The sequence below is a fragment of the Panthera uncia genome (assembly GCF_023721935.1).
Source record: "Panthera uncia isolate 11264 chromosome B3 unlocalized genomic scaffold, Puncia_PCG_1.0 HiC_scaffold_1, whole genome shotgun sequence".
NCBI lineage: Eukaryota > Metazoa > Chordata > Mammalia > Carnivora > Felidae > Panthera > Panthera uncia.
In genome coordinates, this window is record NW_026057582.1 from 71,420,182 (window position 1) to 71,440,752 (window position 20,571).

At 44.4% G+C, this 20,571-nt stretch overlaps 1 pseudogene; it reads left to right on the forward strand.

Annotated features, from left to right (window-relative positions):
• The first annotated feature begins 2,233 nt into the window (after positions 1-2,233).
• Positions 2,234-20,571, forward strand: part of LOC125909674 (60S acidic ribosomal protein P1-like) — a 30,390-nt pseudogene continuing 12,052 nt past the window's right edge.

A 20,571-nucleotide genomic window follows, 5' to 3' on the forward strand; every position in this document is an offset into this window, starting at 1 on the left:
TTTGATGGAATGAGAGTAAGATGTATCCTCATTCCTGTACGAGGCATTACAAACTGCTGTCAACTTTCTAAGAATTATTTGGCTAAATATAACAGGAACTATCCCCTGCACTCAATACTACCAGTCTTGGAACTTATCCTAAAGCAATAATGCAAAGAAGAAAAAGTTATATAGGTGGCTATACTGATATTATTTATAGTTGTTAAAACTTGAAATAAAAACCCAGTAATTGGGTTTTAGCCCACATGAATATTATGTAAGCTATTAAAAAATAATGAAAATTAAATGTGTGTATGAAATTAGCGATGGGAGTAGAACTAAACTTTTCACATTACCCTGATTAAACAACGAAAACCGTGTGCACATAGATACAAAGTGGAATGCCATTCAGAGAAACGGCATGAATTCATTTAGGGAGTGGGATTGAAGCTGAGCTTTCTAATTTCTTTCTTTAAATAATTTTTTAATTTATAAATGATTAAGAAATGACCAATGCTGTTGCTGAAACATGGCCAGTCCCATCCAGGTCAGAGATTTGTGGCCTCTTTGGAAGGATGAGAAAGTGCTCGTAGGCATGGTGTCTCAGTAGGAGAGCTGAGGCCCGTGGGCCTGGGGACCAGGGCTGAGAAGAGACCTAATTTACCCTCCGTCGTCATCGTCTTCTTCTTCTTCTTCTTTTTAAAAATATTTTTAAATGTTTGTTTATTTTTCAGAGAGAGAGAGCATGTGCACACGAGCAGGGGAGGAGCAGAGAGAGAGAGGGAGAGAGAGGATCCAAAGCAGGCTCTGCTCTGATAGCAGAGCCCAATGCGGGATTTGAACTCACGAACCTCAAGATCATGACCTGAGCTGAAGTCGGATGCTTAACTGACTGGGCCACCCAGGCCCCCCGTCCTCTACCTTCTTTGATGCGTTTTGAATTTTGTATCCTATGCATGTGGTACCAATTTTGAAAATGATATCCAGGTGCGACAAATCTCCATTGACTATGTTTCTGATTCCAGAATTGGGCCAAATGGTCGGATGATGGGACAGAATAGTTAAAATCAGGGTGGCCTTGGAAAATCCAGAGCATTCAGTCAGTGTGCCAAATAATTGGAAGGGTGAGCAGTTGAAGCCATCCTGAAGGTAGACAGAGGGCAACAGGTAGGGGGTGGGTCCGCCTGGGAGTCCAGTTGAAGTGGCAGAGATCTGGGAATCTCGGGGTTGAAGGCCAAGGAACAGAGAGCTGCAGAGCGGAGGTTGAAGGTGAGCAGAGCCAGTGACAAAGTGCTTGTGTTGCAGATGGCAGGAGAGGGAGGTGAGGGAGGTGTGGGCTGAGTGGCAAGGGAGGCAAGACTACCCCATGAGGTATGGTGCAGATGGAAACCAAGGGTAGGGCATGGAGAGGGGCCAGAGCCTCTGGGGGTATGAGGTGGGGGACACCACAGAGGCTCGGAACAAGGGGAGCCTTCTGGGGTGGGCTGCTGAGGCCAGGGCGAGGTGGGAGGAAGCAGATGCACCTGACTGGGTCCAAGGATCCGGGGCCACTGGTGCTAGGGTAGCTGCAGATCTTAACAGTTTCTTCTCTTACATAGTTGGCAAGGGAGAAAAAGTAGGATTAGCATTCAGAAGGCCTAGGTTCAGGTCTTGCTTTGGGGACCAGCTCTGTGGCCGTGATCACTGTTCTGTCATCCTCAAATATGGGTCATATTACCCGGAGGCAGAATGAGGGGACAACAGTGAGCCGGGGAATGGGGAGCTAGGTGCTCTCTGAGCTGTACCTACAATCAGCACAAAACAGCTCGAAGCAGAGAAGTGCCATGTCACATGAAGGAGGCAGAAAGGCCACTTGAGATGGACTGAAGCCTGAATAAAGACCTTAACTTGTTAGAACAGGATCTGAGGAACCGTAGAGCCCTGAAGAGTGGCAGGTGTCTACACTGGCTAAGCACTGCTCGGGTGAGGGAGAGGTGTAGTGTTTTTTTTTTTTTTTTTTGCTGACAGGGATGCATTAGGCTTCTCTGACCCTCAAAAGCCTTGAGTCACGGTAACCTGCTCGGCAGGTAACCCTTTTGTGGCGCTCTGTGTGGCACTGTTTGGCTTCCCACATAGCTTGCCCCACAGGCATAAGACTTACCATTAGAGGAGGAAAATACCCGGTCCCTTTGAAAGTTGTTTCTCATTGTTCACTAAAATAGTTAAAAACAGCAACTTCGGGACCACGTTCAAGTTCTAGCTCTACTCGCTGCTTTCTTCAGCTGCCACCAAGGTGCTTGGTCTTTGTGAGGAAGTTAAACTAAGGCTGCGTTGGGTGAGGGCGTTGCCTCATTCCGTGACTAGCACTGGGCCAGGTACACTGGCCTAGCACGCCTGCACCAAGGCCTTCATCTGGGAGCTCCCCTGAATGTACTCGGCCCTCATCCTGCATCACAATGAGGTGACAGTCATGGAGGAGAGGATCAGTGCCCTTATTAAAGCAGCGGGTGTAAAGGTTTCAACCTTTTTGGCCAGGCTTGTCTGCAAAGGCCCTGGCTGATGTCAACATCGGGAGCCCCATCTGCGTAGTTCAGGGCTGGTGGACCTGTGCCCTGCACTGCTGCCGTCTCAGCTGAGGAGGGAGTGGAAGCAAAGAAGAAGAAGCTGAGGAGTCTGAGGAGGACATGTGCTTTGGTCTGTCTGACTAAACTTCTTCTGTAGCCTGTTCAGTAAGAAGCGGAAGTGTTAAAAAAAAGTTCTGGCTCTGCTTCTTCCTAGCTGGTGACCTTGGACAGGTGACTGGACCTTCCTGTGCTTCAGTTTTCTCATCTATAAAATGGAGATGTTAATAGTACTTGGCTCCTACTTGTAAGGAATAGTGTGGTAAATCATGTAAGAGTACTCAGCACGTGGCACGTAGTAGGTGCTGTGCACATGCTGTGGTACATGTGGGAAATGACTGACTTGGCACTCTTGTTTATCCACATTGCACTCTGGGAGCTTAGAGTCTCGGAGATGCTGGCACCCCTGAGAGACTGTCCCATTCTCTCTGTGCTGGTAGAATCAGGTTTCTGAGCCTATAAGTCTGAGAGGAAGACATTCAGCCATGGTGACTTCTCCAAAGTAATGCCTTGTGGGGACCTTAGGCAGTGACCCAGAGGGCTGCCTCTGCTTGCCTCCTGCGTTCTTTCCTTTCTTCCACATCTTAATGCCACTCGGGACTGTTGAGAGGGCTGGACGGGATGTGTAAGCCCTTGCAGACAGCAGGCATAAATGATACATGATAAATGAATGAATGAAATTGCCTGCTCATCCCTTCTTCCGGGGCTGGCAGTCCCCAGGGAGACAGACATGTGCGGAAATTGTACAGCCACATTTGAAGAGGAAGGAGGACTCTATTGTATCAGAGGAGGGAGGCAGGGGGGAGATTTTGTTTGTTTTGAAGAAAATTCCAGGAGTTTCCTAGAGGGAGGAGCTTCCAGATGGAGGAGGTGGTTTTCGTGAGTCTTGGAGGGGTGAACAGGCTACAGGGAGCTGAGGAGGCTGCAGCCTGGGTGTGTGTGGCAGAATGCTGGGAAATGAGGCAGAACCATCAGATGGGGGGCCAGATCCCATGAGTATGAACAATGACAAATTGTGCTGTGCTAATAGGTTTTGATTTCATCCTACAGGCAATGGGGATCCCCTGAAGAATTTCAGGCAGGTGAGTGACAAAAAGGAATTTGCATTTTATTTATTTAGTTAGGTTTTTTAAAAAATTTTTTTAATGTTTATTTATTTTTGAGACACAGAGAGAGACACAGCATGAACGGGGGAGGGGCAGAGAGAGAGGGAGACACAGAATCGGAAGCAAGCTCCAGGCTCTGGCCATCAGCCCAGAACCCGACGCAGGGCTTGAACTCGCGGACCGCGAGATCGTGACCTGAGCTGAAGTCGGACGCTTAACCGACTGAGCCACCCAGGCGCCCCTTGGTTAGCTTTTTAAATGTTTAGTTATTTTTGAGAGAGACAGAGTGTGAGCAGGGGAGGGGCAGAGAGAGAGAAAGGGAAACACAGAATCCAAAGCAGGCTTCATGATCATGTGAGATCATGACCTGAGCGGAAGTTGGACACTTAACTGACTGAGCCACTCAGGCGCCCCAGGAATTTGCATTTTAGATGTGAGATCCTTGAGAGTATGAGAGGTGTTTTTTTTTTTTTTTTCTTTTTGAGAAAGAGAGAGAAAGTGAGAGACAGAGGTAGAGGGAGGAGTAGAGGGAGAGAATCCCAAGGAGGCTCCATGGCCAGTGCGGAGCCCAATGTGTGCCTCGATCCTGTGACCCTAAGATCATCACTGAACTGAAATCAAGAGTTGGCCACTCAACCAATTGAACCACCCAGGTGTCTTGAGAGCAGAGGACGTGTCTTATCTACCCTTGTTTCTTTAGTAAGAGACGTACAATTTTATTCATAGTAAGAAATCCACATTTGGTAAGTGAATGAAAGACAGCAGTGGTGGCTATGGAGGATAGATGGGTCTGAGGGAGACCACTAAGGAGGCCAGGTCGGGGCGCTGACGGTGTGAGCCAGGGGAGCATTGGGGCTTGGGAGGAGGTGACCATATTTGAGACTTGTAAAATTAGACCTTTAGGTGACTGGCTGTGGTGGGGGCACTGATGAATGAAGACAAAGCAAAGATGGCTTTATAATTTCTAGCTAGGGTGAATGCAAAGCTATTAAAAACTGAAAGAAACAAGGGGGAAGAACCAATATGCTAACATCTAGGACACCACCACAGTATGAAGTGCTCAGTGGGCATAAATGAATTTTTCTTCTCTCAGAATTTTGCCTGAAAGCAAGGCTGTCATCGTTAATGCTGCTGATCAACTCTTCTGAGTCTTTGAGGGGACCCAGAGTTTCAGTTTCAAGGTAGGATTAAAGAAATCACGTTGCAATGATCACCTGTATTATTTTAGGTCATGTGTATGATGGGACATCTCTGGAAGGGGCAAGTATAAGCATATGTGTTTAACTATTGAACTATGAACATTACGAATACACAACTGAATGGAAAGTCCGGAGATTTCCCTTATACCCCCTACTTCCCCACCCCGTCCCCCCTGCCACAACCTCTCCCACTGTCAACATCAGCCACCAGAGTAGCACATTTGTTACAACTCGTGAATCTAAAATTACTCTAAAATATAAAATCTGTTAGTTAAAAAAAACTCGATACAAGCGTATACTAGTATACATTGTGATTATATGCATATATGACTGTGTACAGCTATCTGCAGTGGAGACAAACAGGACGATCTAGGGTGGGATCCTGCCTCTGGAATCTCTAAGTTGTGTGGCAATGAGCCAGCTCTCAGACTCACTGTCCACAGGACTGAGGGCTCTCAAGTTTTCGAAGGAAGCTGAGGCATATTAGAGAATTCCCCTAAACAGTAGGCACTTAAGATGAAAACTGTTTGGTGTGCATATCTCAAGTATTTATTCTGGGTTGCCTGGGTGACTCAGTGGGTTAAGCGTCTGACTACGGTTCAGGTTATGATCTTGTGCTTCCTGAGTTAGAGCCCCACATTGGGCTCTGTGCTGATGGCTCAGAGCCTGGAGCTTGCTTTGGATTCTGTGTCTCCCTCTCTTTCTGCCCCTCCCCTGCTTGTGCTCTGTCTCTCTCTCTCTCTCTCTCAGAAAAAAAATGTTTATTTCCCCACATGCCGCCACTTTTATACACCTCTCCTAAAATGGCAGAGAACAAGGGGTGGGCACTGTGCTGGACATCTCCACAGCACATTCCATTCGTCTGGCCCCAACACACATTGCTCCAACAGGAGGCTGGCAGGGCAGGCCGCTGGCCCTGCTGACACCACCCCCTGTTCCACCTGCATCAAATGATGCTGGTTGGTGTCCATCCTGAGCCCTTTACAGAACTGCTATGTTGTCTTATTCCAGCTCCTGAGGAAATAACAAGTGCTTTCTGTAGATGAAAAGACAAATTGGCCTGTGGCCGACAGCTCTGAAGTCCACTGCAGTGAGCAGAGCAAAATTTACTGTTTCATCTCACAATGCATGTGTTTTAGCTCTTTCTACCACCAGATTTAACAAAACTCTAACGTTAAATTTAAAGTAGCACAAGGATTTTATGAAGATCCTGTATAATAAGTTCCACCCCACATTGCCCCATTCCCAGAATCTAAGAGACTGGTATTTACTTTTCTAACTATTTCCAGGGGGGGAATTTTTTAGATCTTTTTCTCCCCAGGCCTCCCAAATAATGGTGGTGTATTTTCTCTCTAATGGCATGGACAGAGGCCCTCTTCTGCTGACTTTATTGATCAGGTTTGAGTTAATGGTAGTGGTTTGTTTGAAGTAGGTTTCTGTATGTGTGTGTTTGAGGGAAAATACATGCAAAGAGGCAGGTAGAGTAGTCCTTTGGGTTCTTGCTGTGACCAAGAGGTTTTTATCTTTTAAAAAAAATTCTTTTTTCTTTGAGAATAAAAAATTATGCTTAACAATCTTAGTTGGCTTCGTAGTGGGTCCAATTATTGGGGGATAAAAAAATCTCATCAATGACATTTTCAGATTTAGTATGACTCCATTTATATACTTAGAAGGACCAGTTGTATATAAAAACACTCATTTTGATGAAAACTGTAAATGCTTATTAAAGGACTCTGACTTCCTTCTTTTCTGGCAACTGCTACCTAAAAATATCTCTGAATACTATGTTAAGGGAAAATGTTTTGAAAAAAGTGGAAAGTTATATGAGAAGGTGCATAATCCCAAATCTCATAGAAATAAAACAGAGGCAAAATATGTAAATAAGATTGTGTGTGTGTGTGTGTGTGTGTAAAAATTATATATGCCACATATTTTCTACCATCCACTCTGCAATAGAGAACATTATTCTTATATACTCAGGAACACAATTAGTAATGATGGATTTTTAAAGAGCCCTAGACATCTTGATAAGGTCAACCAAGAATGGGAACCTGTAGATAAACTTCATCTTTATACAAAATAAAGGAGAGATTTCGAGAAGCTCGGGGAGGGTCTACTAGCTCTTTCTGTACCCTGTGGTTTTATGTGGTTCTTATAAAACCAGCTCAGGCAGAAGACAGCGGTGACAGGGTTATAGAACCTGGGGCTGAATCAGGACGAGGCTTCAGACCCTGAAGTGCATGATCAGGAGCTCAGCACCCAGTACAACAAGGAGGAAAATGCTAGCCACACCATGTCTTTTCTTTCTCCAACTTCTGAACATTGAAACCCATTTGGTTTTTATGTGTTTTTCTGGGAGGAATGGTTGGGATGCCTGACGTGGTCAGGGACAGAGGAAAGTGGTTAAGAAAGCATTTGCTACAAAGCGATGGGAGAAAAATTGAATTGCTCTGTGCATGGCTGGTTGAGTTCTTCCAGCTGTATCTATGATAAAGAGAATACACAATTGGGGATTTTCCTCCTGGACAATTACTATTACACAGACTACCAGTGGGATCCAAAGCATTGCCACTTGTGGATGGCTTGAAAGAGAAGCATTATTAAGAGTCATTTGTAATGGGATTTTACTTCTGGTTATAAAAAATTTGATAACCAAATTCACAATACAAATGATTAAAAAGGCCTAAAGAGTGTTAATGGCAGAATTTGGTAAATGATGTATTCATGAATACCAGATCTTTCTAATTCATGTGCCTTGCTTCGGCAATATTGAATATGTAAACTATGATCCACCTGGACTCAAACAGGCCTTATTAAGACAGCATTTTGGAAAAGGAGGTTTCCCCCTGCTCACTACTGCTTTGAAGTTTTTGTTTGTCTGTTTTTTAGATTTTTAAAAAAATTTTAAGTAATCTCTACACCCAATGTGGGGCTTGAAACCACAACTCTGAGATCAAGAGTCACGCGCTCCACTGACTGAGCCAGTCAGGCACCCTGACTTGAAGTTTTACTGTAATCAATCCTAAAATATACTCAACAAAATTTCTTAGATGAACCGATCTCAAGCGCAACTCAACGTTTGCTAGTTTGTTAGCAGGGAAGCTACGGAGTGTGCTGATCCAGAAGGGGTGTGAAAGGAGGGGTTTGTGTTGGTGAATGCTGCTTCTGTCATCAGCTGGTTTTGGAAAAGTATAAAAGGCTGTGGTTTCATTTCAGAAGTCACTAAACATCGAGCGCACATTGGTTGTTGAGGAGAAAGTTTGTGGCAGGTTTATGAGGTGACAGATGTGCTGACATTGAGGTCAGGGAAGGCGGTGCTTCCCAGACACACATGACCAGTGGCTGCACTGTGCCGAGGAGTGGGAATATCAAGGCTTCACCCTCAAGTGGTGTTAGGGCCGATGCAGAAAGCGTGAATGGCACTAAGTCTCTGGGGGCTACATGGAGTCTACCTGACCACCAGGTAACAATATCTGAATTTTGAGCTGCCCAAAGCCAGTGGTTTTTCTCAAATGTGGACACATCTGCCCATATCTTAGTTTTGGGACAAGATGTTTTACTCCCTTTGACAAGAGGTTCTTTGATTTGAAATTAAAGATAACTAAAACAAAATATGGCCTGGATTCTGTTTCATCCCCTATTAGTCTGACCTCACCTGGTGTACTGTCATCCAGTTCTGGCACCCGCCACCCAGAATTAGTGCAGACTCCATGAGTTGAGGGCTTGATCCTCCATAAGAATGCTCCCACTTCAGACGCTGGGCACACTTTGGGGTTCCCAGGCCACCCGCACTATTGACCAACCTGTTACAAATTTGGGAGGTTCCCACAGCCCCCTCAGGCTTGATAATTTGCCCAAAGCACTATAATTAAGGACTACACATTTATTATAAAAGGATACAGAACAAGACCAGCCAAATGAGGAGACATGTGGTGCAAGGTCTAGAGGGTCCTGAATGCAGTTTCCCTGCCTTCTCTGGGAGAATCAGAAGCTGTCACCCTCCTGGCCCAGCCATGTGCTCATCAGCCAGGAAGCCCTCCTGAGCTTCAGTGTACAGTTTTTATTGGGATTTTATTACGTAGGTGTGATTGATTAAATCATTGACCAAGTGATTGAATGTGATCTGTAGCCCTCCTCCTCACCCTGGAGGTAGGGCTGTTATTCAAAGTCCCAACCTTCTAATGAGGTGGTTGCTCTTTCTAGTGACTAACCTTCATCCTGAAGCTATCCACAAGCTGCCCCCGCACCCCACCCCCCAGCTCGTCATCTTATTAGCATAAACTCAGGTGTGATCCAGGGGCTCATGACTAACAAGTACACTTCTATTACTTGGGAAATTCCCAGGATTGTAGAAGCTCTGTGTCAGGAACTTGGGACGAAGACCAGACAAACTCTGTTATAGCATGAGAAGACAGGTGATATGGGCATGTTTCTGTATAATGAACTTTAAATGATATACAGAGGGTTCCGATAGGTCTTCTAAACTGTAGCCAGCACACAGAGAAAAGTCCTTATGATGACCCAGCAAGAAGAGGGCCATCTGCAAGCCAAGGAGACAGGTGTCAGGGAAAACCAGACCTTCTAATACCCTGATCTTGGACTTCCAGCCTCTGGAACTGTGAGAAATACAATTTCTGTTATTTAAGGACCCAGTCTGTGATATTTTGTTATGGCAGCCTTAGCAGACTAATACAGTGCCTTTGCTTATGCACTTCCTCAGAGTTTGCTTTTCTAGAGTCTTTGCCAGTTGTATTCCTGAGGAGACTCTAAGATGTTCTACAAGATGCCTGCTGCTAATTTGTCAGCGTGGGGATGGTTTCTGACTCTTTGTAGGTGTGAGGACTCTGCCCATGCTGCTATTCTGCATTGACCCTTCTGTGCTCGATTCTATCCTTTTTTTTTTTTAACGGCTGTGCTATCTGAGGCTATTTCTTACCTGAATTTTGTGAGACTTCTTGTTCATCCCATTAAATCTGTCCTGTCTGGAGCCACCCCGGGGCTGCTTTCGTTAAATGGTCTTATGTCAACTGTCAGGTGGATTAGTCTTGTCAAGTATAATCATTCTGTTGGGAAGCTAAAGGAAACAGATGCAGAGGAATTAGGTAAATTCTACCTGAGCACATTTAGCTAGTTGGTAAAATAAGTGAAATTTGAATATCAAGCTCTTACCTCATGTTTAACTCTGCTTTCCATTCTACCCGTGAACAGTCTCACATTTGTGAGTTAAATGAACAGAAACATTTTGTTGACAGTCTTCCCACCTCTCTCAAAATGTGTGGAACCAGAGCAAACTACTTGTCCTGTTAGTGTCACCTCATTAGATTCTGGGAACTGTAAGAAACGGAAGAAGAACTTAATAGCAATAAGCTCAATTTTTCTTAACGTTCCCCTTTAGAGGTTCTGAGCAAAGACAGCAAAGGATCCAGATCACCCAAAAGTGCCAATTAAGGGAACTTGACTGCATATCCAGATAACATAACTGCTACCAATTATCCAGAGGTTTCTCTTCAGTGTCCACTTTGTAAAAAGTGGCTGGTAAATTCATCCATACCAGGCGCTGATGTTTATACCTTCTATTTTAAAAATGAGTGAGAAAGAAGACCTCAGTTTTCCCTTCTGAGAAAAGAGAGTGTTCTAAAAACATTTTATTTTAAATTACTTGCTTATGGACACCCAAAAGATTCCATAAAAGATGGGATGTGGATATAATTTAAGGGAGATGTAGTTCCAAGTTGTATGAGATTAAAACATAAGGATGCACAGAAAGCCTCCAGCTCTTCCAGTCAATCTGATGGATGCTTGAGTTCTTCCCTTGATTATCTTGTTCTTTAGCCAGCAGTCCTCATGTTGAAACAAATAGAATGGAGATGATTAACTCAGAAATAGGCAGGTCATCTGACAAAGAGGAGGAATAACCATCTGCCAAGAGGACCTGTCCTACTAAACCTTCTGCATCTCCTCTAAGGTTTAAAGACATTTGTGTCTTTCTCATGAAGCCTCTCCAGAGTCTTCAGACTCAAGCCTTCATGCTGGAGATACCTGCTTCCTTTGTTCATATTCACACAAATCCACAGGTACTGTGTTTCATGATTTAGAAGAGTTTTTCCCTTTTTAACAAGGATCCAATCAGAATAAGATCAGCAACAGCAGCAGTTTTAGAATTAATCATTTTGTTTGTTTTGTTTTTAAAGCCCAAGTTAATAGCCCCTTCAAAATAGATCTCAAAACGGATTGGACCAATTGTACTCAAAATTCTGGTGCACAGCCCTGCACATCACAAGGCACTGTCTTCCCTTGCCATATTTCTAAATAGTTATAGATGGTGTTCTCAGTTTGTGCGTGTCATTAATAGAGGAAGATGGAAAAGCAGCTTAGCTCCTTGTCCCTTTCTTCTGTTGGCTCCTATACCCGGGGTCTTCTTTTTGCCCCTCCAGACCTATCCATTCCCAACCAGGGAGGCTGGTCCATATGGATGTCATCAACATACTCTGATGCCTTCTGGCTCTGGGTGGGTTTGGCTAAAGGAAGCCATCATCAGGAGACAGAGATGATGGGTGCAAAAGAGGTGGAGGTGTATTCCAGAGGCTTGCTTCCTTCTAGTTCAAGAGGGATGGCTGCATCCTGCTTCCAATGAGTGGCCCTTTCCCTGTAGCTGTGCTCTGTGGGTACTCAGAATCTCCCTTTCCTGAGACCCTTCAGGCCTAGAAGGTGGTAACCAAGATAGGAAGTTTCCATTGTTGGTTTCATAAGCCCTGCCTAAGCTCTGTAAATAGTCCCTTTATCAAAATCTCAACTAGCCTGGTTTGCATGAGCCATCTGTTTCTAGATGGGTCTGATACCATTCTTTGTGTTCCTCTCTCTCTCTTTTTGCTGTCTCTCATTCACCTTTGACCCTTTCCTCTTCCCTAATTTCCTCCCTCTGACTACCATTCTTAATTTCTATGTATATCTCTTTTCCCTGATCTTCATTTTCTCTTTTTCTCTCTGACATTTATATTCATGCTTTTCATTACAGTAATACTGCATTATTTACCTTATTTCGGGGGGTGGAGATGAGTTTCACTTGATGAAAATCTTAAATAGTTTTGAAAAATATAAAAGCAAGCTGTTCTTGCTACCGGGTATGTAAAATGGTATAACCACTTTGAGAAGCAGTCTGGCGGTTTCCTGAAAAGTAAAACACACATTTATAATATGATCTAGCCATTCCATTGATAGTTATTTGTCACCCTCACCCCAAATTGAAAGCATACAAAGGATTTTACATAAGTATCCATAGCATTTTTACTTATAATAGCCAAAAATGGAAACAACTCAAATATCTGCCAGTAGGTGAGTGTATAACGAATTGTAGGATATCTATGCAATGGAATACTACTTAGCAGCCAAAGGGAATGAACCATTGAGATATACACAACACGGATGAGTCTTGAAGTAACTAGGTTGAGGGGCGCCTGGGTGGCTCAGTCGGTTGAGCGTCCAGCTTTGGCTCAGGTCATGATCGTGGGTTCGAGTGCTGCATTAGGCTCTGTGCTGACAGTTCAGAGCCTGGAGCCTGCTTTGGATTCTGTGTCTTCTTCTCTCTCTGCCCCTCCCCACTTGTGCTCTGTGTGTGTGTGTGTGTGTGTGTGTGTGTGTCTCTCTCAAAAATAAATAAACATTTTTTAAAAATTTTAGAAATAACTAGGTGGAGTGAAAGAAGCCAGACAAAAAAGGTGCATCCTGTAGGATTTAATCTGTATAAAATGAACTAAGTGACAGAAAACAGATTGGTGGTTGCCTGAAGGTGGCAGGGGGCTGAGAGAGGCCAGGAGAGAGGGATTATAGAGGTGCATGGGTTAACTTTTGGAAGTAATGAATATGTTCACCAACTTGTTATGATGGTTTCACAAATGTATACATGTCAAAACTTATCAAATTGTGCACTTTAAATATGTGCGGTTATACCTCAATAAAGCTGTTAAAAATAACACACAGTGATGGGCTTAAAGATGGTCTATTATTAACCAATTACCATAGATGTAGTGGTTTAAAATAGTATAAATTTACTCTCTGATAGTTCTGGTGGTTTCAGATAGTTGGTTCCTTTTGGAGGTTTTCAGAGGAGAATCCATTTCCTTGTGTTTTTCAGCTTCTAATGGTCATCTGTGTCTCTTGACTTGTGGCCCCTTCCTCCACCATCAAAGGGCATCGCTCCAATCTCTGCTATCATCATCACATCACCTTCTCCTCTGTAGTAAGAGCTCCCTCTGCCTCCCTCTTGTAAGTACACTTGTGATCACATTTAGGGCCCATCCCGATAACTCAGGATAATCTCCCCTTCTCAAGATCCTTTAAAAAATTTTTTCTAAGTTTATTTATTCATTGAGAGAGAGAGAGAGAGAGAGAGAGAGAGAGAGAGAGAGAACGAGAACATGAGCAGTGGGGAGAGAGAAAATACCAAGCAGGCTCTGCACTGTCAGCACAGAGTCCAGTCTGGGGCTGGAACTCACAAACTGTGAGATCATGACCTAAGCCAAAAGCAAGAGTCAGATGCTTAACAGACTGAGCCACCCAGGTGCCCAAGATCCTTTTTTAAAAAATTTGTTTATTTACTTATTTTGTGTGAGAGAGAGTGCATGTGCACGCACATGAGTGGAAAAGGGGTGGAGACAGAGGGAGAGAGATAATCCCAAGCAGGCTCCACACTGTCAGTACAGAGCACAGAGCCCCATGTGGGGCTCAATCCCATGAACTATGAGATCATGACCTAAGCTGGCAATCCCATGAACTATGAGATCATGACCTAAGCTGGAATCAAGAGTTGGATGCTTAACCAACTGAGCCACCCAGGCGCTTCCTCATCTCGAGATTCTTAATCACATCTGCAATGTGATCTTTGCCATATAAGGAAACATTTACAGGTTCTGGGGATTAAGACATCCATATCTTTGGGGACCATTACTAAGCCTGCCTCAGATGGTGTACTGTTTGCTCTGCAAAAATTCATGTTGCTTAGTGTCTGGGAATAGCTTCTCTCTTTCTGTTTTGCACTGAAGTATTTATAAGTAGCCCTGGCTCTTGAAGAGGATAATTTCCAGGTTGGATACTCCCTGAAAATCTCACTGGGCGGGAATCACTAACTGTGTTACTTCTGTGCACAATACTAGGCATCCCCAGTGTAGCAGCCTAAACCTCTCAAACCCATTCTTGCGTGGGCCATGCATTGTTGCAGAGAGGGGCTCGGATGGCTAGGGGAAGGATGATCCTTTAGACAAATGTTGCCATTCTGCCCAAAGCTATTCCCTATTTTACAGGCTCCTATCTGCCCTTTGTTAACTCGTCTCTAATCATACCCCCCTCTTTAACATACTATCTTTTCCAGTCTGACTGGTGAGGTGCTAGGATAATGCTCACCACCTCACTCTCTGTAGGAAGCAGACATAAGGGCCCATTTGTAGAGATGCTTCTAGAGAAGCTGCTGAGATGGAGCTGTCATTCCTAAAAAAGGATGGACCCTTGGGCTTTGCCAACCCTAGCCTCTTGGAGCTTTCTCCGAGGAGTGGAGAGGCTATGGATAGGGTTTGGTGTGCTAGGGAATGAGGTCAGGAAGAGACTTTGCCTTTTAAGAAGCCCCTCCCCCGCCCTGCCCCCCCACCCCCCATGGGGCAGCAGATGGAATCAGAGAGATGCTGTTGCTTGCTGCTCACAGCCTCTGGAGTGGCTGCCTCAGATCTGCACTCTGGCCTACACCCACAGGAGGCCCAAATCTACTCAATCAAAAATATCTCCAAACTAGGAGTTCTCCAATGTACGATTGCCTCCAAAAGGCAGACAAATGGCAAGACTTGAATTTAGACTAGGAAGTTTGTGGTTGAAACTTGGGTGCCTCTAGCAATGCCTTTGGGGCCCAGAGGATGGTTCTCAGGCTGTAAAATGAGAGGGGTAGCTTCCATCTACAAAATACTCTCCTAAAGCAGGGGAGATGGTCCTATTTGTTCCTTTTGCTGCCCTAACATGATGGATTTCCTCCATGCAGCATGTAGCCTGGGGATTCTGGTGGTCTCTCCTATGCAAAAGGTCAGGTAAGGGAGATGAAAATGTTATCCTAGTGTGGACACAGCTGAAGTTCCTTCCCTTGCCTGAAGGGGTCAGCAAAGGCCCAGGAAGGGTAGAGACATCTTGACTCCCAGGAGAGACCATTCCTAATAGGCCATCAGGTCCAGGAGACAGTCCCTACTGAGCTACTGTGTTATTAGTTTTTCTGCTTGCACATAGACAGATCCTCCCACAGTGTTCCCCTAACTGCCTGGAGATATTGGGGCAGGCCTTGGATGTTGGAGAATGGGAGTCTGTGTGGGATACGGGAAAGGCGGTGGGCCCAAGGCCCCCAACTGAGGAGAGCCATGTCGGTGTAGAATCCCCCAGCTCTGCCCTCTTGGATACTTCCCCTGGGATGTCCATGTCCTAGCCAGAGCCTGTAATCAAGCCATCAAAGCTAATAGGATGATTTCCGCATAAAATGAAATTGTGGATGAAGAATGGGGATGCAGGAAACAGATTAATGGTTCTAATGCTTTTTCCTCAACTTTCACTACTCAATAAAGTACAGTCATCTGACTCCTTGTTTGTGTGCTAGGAAAATGATGACTTCTCTGAGAGGCTCTTAGCAATGATTGTTTTGTTCCTTGTTGTCTGTGTCTGTTTGAGTGGGGACAGGCAGAAGAGACCTTGACAGAGATGGGCAGCTCATCACAGTCTGACCCTTTGATGAGCATCTGGCTTCTTTTCCAGTCTCACTGGTTGCCATATTTTCAATTGTCAATAATGTTTCTGTTTTTTAATTACAAAAGTATGACAAGAATACACACTCTTATTATTAAAAAAAAAAAAAAAACTGAGGAAAGAACAAAAACCTATTTTACTTGACTCCTCCAGTCTACCCCTTCCTAAGAAGGGAGAATCTATTATTGTTGGTTTGGGAAATATCCTTCTCTGTATATGTGGTGGTTTGAAAATATGTCCACAATATTTGATCCTACTTCCTTCAAATGGTGGAGCCTAATTCCCCTCACCTTAAGTGGAGGATGTACTTAGTGACTTGCTTTTAAAGCATGAAATGTGGTGGAAATGATGGTTTGTGATGTCTGAGAATCGGACTTGAGTGTTATTAGGTCTTTCTCTTTGTCACTCTCTTGGACCACCTGCTCTGGGGCAAGCCAGCTGTTCTGTTGTGAGGACACTCCAGTGGACCTAACGAGAGGCCCACGTGGTGGGGAACTGAGGCCTCCTGCCAACAGCCATATGATTCAGCCATTAAGAAATGACTCTAATAGATTCTACCACCTCTGAGGGTACAGGCTCTCTGATGTCAGGCACTGTGCTCCTCAGGGTTTCCCTCTCTTGGAAATAAGAGCACATATTCCCCAGGTGTGCTTTTCTATTGATAAAGAGTCCCTAAGGGTTTATATAATAGGCATGTCTACTTCCAGAGCTCCGGTTATGTGGTGGTTTCTGATACTTGCTGCTAGTACCATCCTCCAGGAGGAGAGGATTTATTACTTCAGTTGCTGGGAGTGCTACTGGCAGAAAACCCTCGACAGTCAAACCCTTCTGGATTTCTTTAGCTGAAGGAGACACCATGCCCAAGGTCTTGACCCCTTCTCACAGCCCACATCTGATGATTGATGAATGAGTGGTATGGAGCCCAGCCCTCTCTCCCCAGCTCAGGAGAGCTCTGCAGGGTATACCATCTTCAGATTCCCCTGCAGGATTACCTGAGGCATTCCGCTGAGACTGCATTGCAGCTAGACTCCATCCTCTGCCCACTCTGCCTCCCCACTCATCCCTTTAACAGGTATTGGTACTGGAAGGACTCGCTAATAAACCTCCTGCATGTTAGTCTCAATCTTAGAGTCTGCTTCCTAGGAAACCCAAGCAGGGATGGAATATTCTAAGAAAGCAGATGAGGATGAGGTGAGGTTTTAGAGTTGGATGACTGGCTCCCAGCTGATGTCACGTGTGGTAGACAGAGCACTGATAGAAGGTGGCAGGGCAATCGTCCTCTGGTTATGAACTGTGATCGTGTGCTGGTGGAAGGGAATGCATCAGCTGTTGCAAGCCATTTGACACACATAGGGAAAATAGCAACTATATTGATGCTCTGGAGAAGGATACAAAAGCTGAGGGTAATCAGTCAGTTGTTATTAAAAGCTAAGTGTCAGACCTGGAGGACCTCTTTGGAGGCATGTAAAGAGGCTCTTATCTCCTGCAGTGAGAGGGCAGAGAAAGCTGAGAATCAGGCTTGGAGCTTAACCACAAGAGTAGAGGAGCTCCAAAGAAGGTTTGACTCCCAACTGAGGAAAGTCTGCTATGCCAAGGACAGACCTTTGATGGGAAAGAATGGGACTCTGTACATGAGATAGGCTGTCAGAGGTGATAGACCAGAATTATGAATCCTCATTTTTCCCTGGGAACCAATGGGTAGAAGCAGGAGTGGCCCTTTTTGCCATCACTCTTGGTGACCAACTTGGGGACAATCTCTTTCCCACTCCTACATCTCTGGCTTCTGTGAATTTAAAGCATTCCCAAGGAGGAAATTCTTCAATTTGGGAAAAGGCAAACATTCTATTAAACTGTAAGTTATGGCTGCCATCTGGAAATTTGGGCTACTTGTGACAAGGAACAGCAGGCAAATAGAGGATTCACCACCCTGACAGGACTAACTGATCCTGATCATTAGGCAAGACAGAGCTACTGTTACACAGTGGGAGTGGGAAGGATCACATTGAGAGGCAATGGGAAATCTCTTCAAATACAACCTTACTCTATTTGTTACAGAAATTTACCTTATATATACATTCTTTTATATATGTTAGAATTATTTATATTGCAAGACTCAGAACAAAACAGAATAACTAATACTTATTAATAGGGAGTTAGTTAAGTAGATTATATCTACTCTTATTATGGATCATACGCATCTGTTAACAGAATGAAGTAGATCTCTGTGTGTTCATCTCCCAAGACATATTTAGTAAGTGCAAAAAGTAATGTGCAGAGTAGTCTACATAAATCTTTTGATATAAAGAAAAAAATATAAATATGCATGCTGATATAGGCACACATAATATTTTTCCGAGTGATACATAAACATTTTTTAAAAGTAGTGGTTGCCTTTAGGGAGTGAAATTGGCAGGTTAAAAAAAATTTTTTTATATCTTTCTGTAATATTTGACTTATCTAACCGTATCCATGTATTTTATTGCTTTCACTTATACATAATAGCAAATGTCTGAGAAGTGGTAGGCCATTAAAATTTTATTCTTTCCAATTTTTGTCTTACAAATTATTGCATGCTACTTAACATCCAGAAATCAGGAAAAGAAGTGGAGAGTAGGTTAATATTTTCTCCCCGCTTTTGGGCTTCAAATAATTTGTGAATTACATTGTAGGACTTCAGAAAAAGCAGCCTAGTGAAGAATCCATTTACGTGTCATTGCCTGGAAACTCCTTAATCCCTTACCTCACCACCTCCGCATTCCCGGTAAGAGGAGCCATTTCTTACTGGGTTATGTATAGTTATGTGTGTGTGTGTGTCCTGGATTATACCTGGCCAAAGGAGTAGCATATAACAATGGACACAGTCTTCCCATATTACCACTCAGAGCAGCCCTGAGCCTCAGGAATAAGCCTGATTTCGGGCTGTCAGAATCACCGTGACTTCCTCCTTGTTTTCTTTCTTTCTTTCTTCCTTCCTTTCTTTCTTTCTTTCTTTCTTTTTAAATTTTTTTATTCTTTATTTATTTTTCAGACAGAGAGACAGAGTGTGAGTTGGGGAGGAACAGAGAGAGAGAGGGAGACACAGAATCCAAAGCAGGATCCAAGCTCTGAGCAGTCAGCATAGAGCCCGGTGTGGGGCTGGAACCTGTGAACTGCGAGATCATGACCTGAGCCGAAGTTGAACGCTTAACCGCTTAACTGACTGAGCTCCCCAGTGGCTCCTCCTCCTTGTTTTCCACTCTGGATTCTCTCTCATGGTCTCAATAGTGGTCCTGCCAGCTGGTCTCAGTCAGGGATACTCCAGCTGCTCAGGCATGCTGTAGTGACTTCGGCTGTCAGAGGGACTCTGGTTCTCTCCTCTTAGGAGCTCTGTTTCCATGTAAATGTAGGAGAGCAAAGAGAGTTATGTTTGAGTTTGTTTGGATTCTGGGTAGCGTTCAGGAACCATATGTCATATTCCGTTTGGTACATCTGGGGAGGGCTGATGCAACTCCATTCGTCTATAGAGTCTGAACCCAAGCCCCCATTCAGTTTAATACCCTTTTACTGCTATGCAAATAACTCACAAAGGGATGGATTGCTCCACTGTCAAATCTTGTTACGTTCCTGGTAACCAGGATTGGTTCCTCACAAAATTACCAGGTTTGGGCAGTGTCTTTGGGTTCTGTCTCTCTTACTCTCCCTGGAAAAGTCATGTCTTCCCAGAAAGTGCCAATTTTTCAGGAGCACAGGGTATTAATGTTGCTACATCTCCAGCATTTTGGTTCAGACACAGAAAACACAAGAGGACTGTGTAAGGGGCTGGGGAAAGGAAGAGCATTTTCTTCCTTCTAACCCAGAACTTCATGACTCTGCAGTTGACCATGGTACCCCTGGTCCTATTGTGGGTCTGGGCTATTCTCTTTCTGCCTTGGGATTAGTATGGCCAGTGACTCCTCTTCAGATTTGATTTGAAGGTACTAAGGGTGTGCCTCTAACTCATGCTCTCTCAGTTGTCCATATTAACTTCACAGGATTGGCAACTCTATGATGGTCAAATGATCCCACACTGCCTTAAGCTTAGAAAGTATATATGCTATTGGTAAACAGTGAAAAAAAACAGGCAGGTGTCCAGGGGCATCGGAGTGTACCTGAGAATCTGTTTATAGCTCCGATGCCTACAGGGCATGAAGTCACAGGATAGTTAGGATGGAGCTGGGAGGATCAGGGAAAGTTCTAAACAGGTGGGATAAGGAAATCTACTTAATTTATGCCTCGGATGACCTCTGGAAATAGCCTCCTAGCTACAGTGTTCTGGTGGATAGCTGTCCATTGTAGTAGTATGGCATTTGAGTCTCTGAATTTGCTTCTCCCCTAAAGCTGTTCTTTCTCCTGCAGTTGGTGGCAGGTGGTGCTGCCATATATCAGTGAGGGCAATTAAGGAGTCCATAGCCCTATAAACAGGAGGAGAAGCCATGACCATCCCGGTGACAATGACCATGGAGGCTCATGGCAATGGCCATGCAGAGGTGCCTGCCCTTTAAGACCTGCCTAGGGAATCTAATTCCTTCCTTTTTCTGGGCTTCAAGGAGTCTATTTATTCTTGAAGTCACTACCACTGGCGGGGGAAAGTGGCTGCCTGACCCTCCCTGCTCTACACTTGTCCATGGTAAAAGGGCAGGCCAGGCTGTGCTGGGTAATCAACAATCCCCAAATCTTAGTGACTTAACTCAATAAGAATTGATTGCCTGTGTCAGTGCAGGCTCTGTGGCACTCCCAGGCAGCTTTTCTTCAAATACCAACTCAAGGACTCTGGCTGCTTCCATCTTGCAACTTAATCATTTCAGAATCCTTCACTTCCAACCACACTAATAGGAGGGAGAAGATGAGCCAAGGTTTTTGTAGGAAATTTTAGAGGTCAGGCACAGGCAGAAATTATTACAGCTT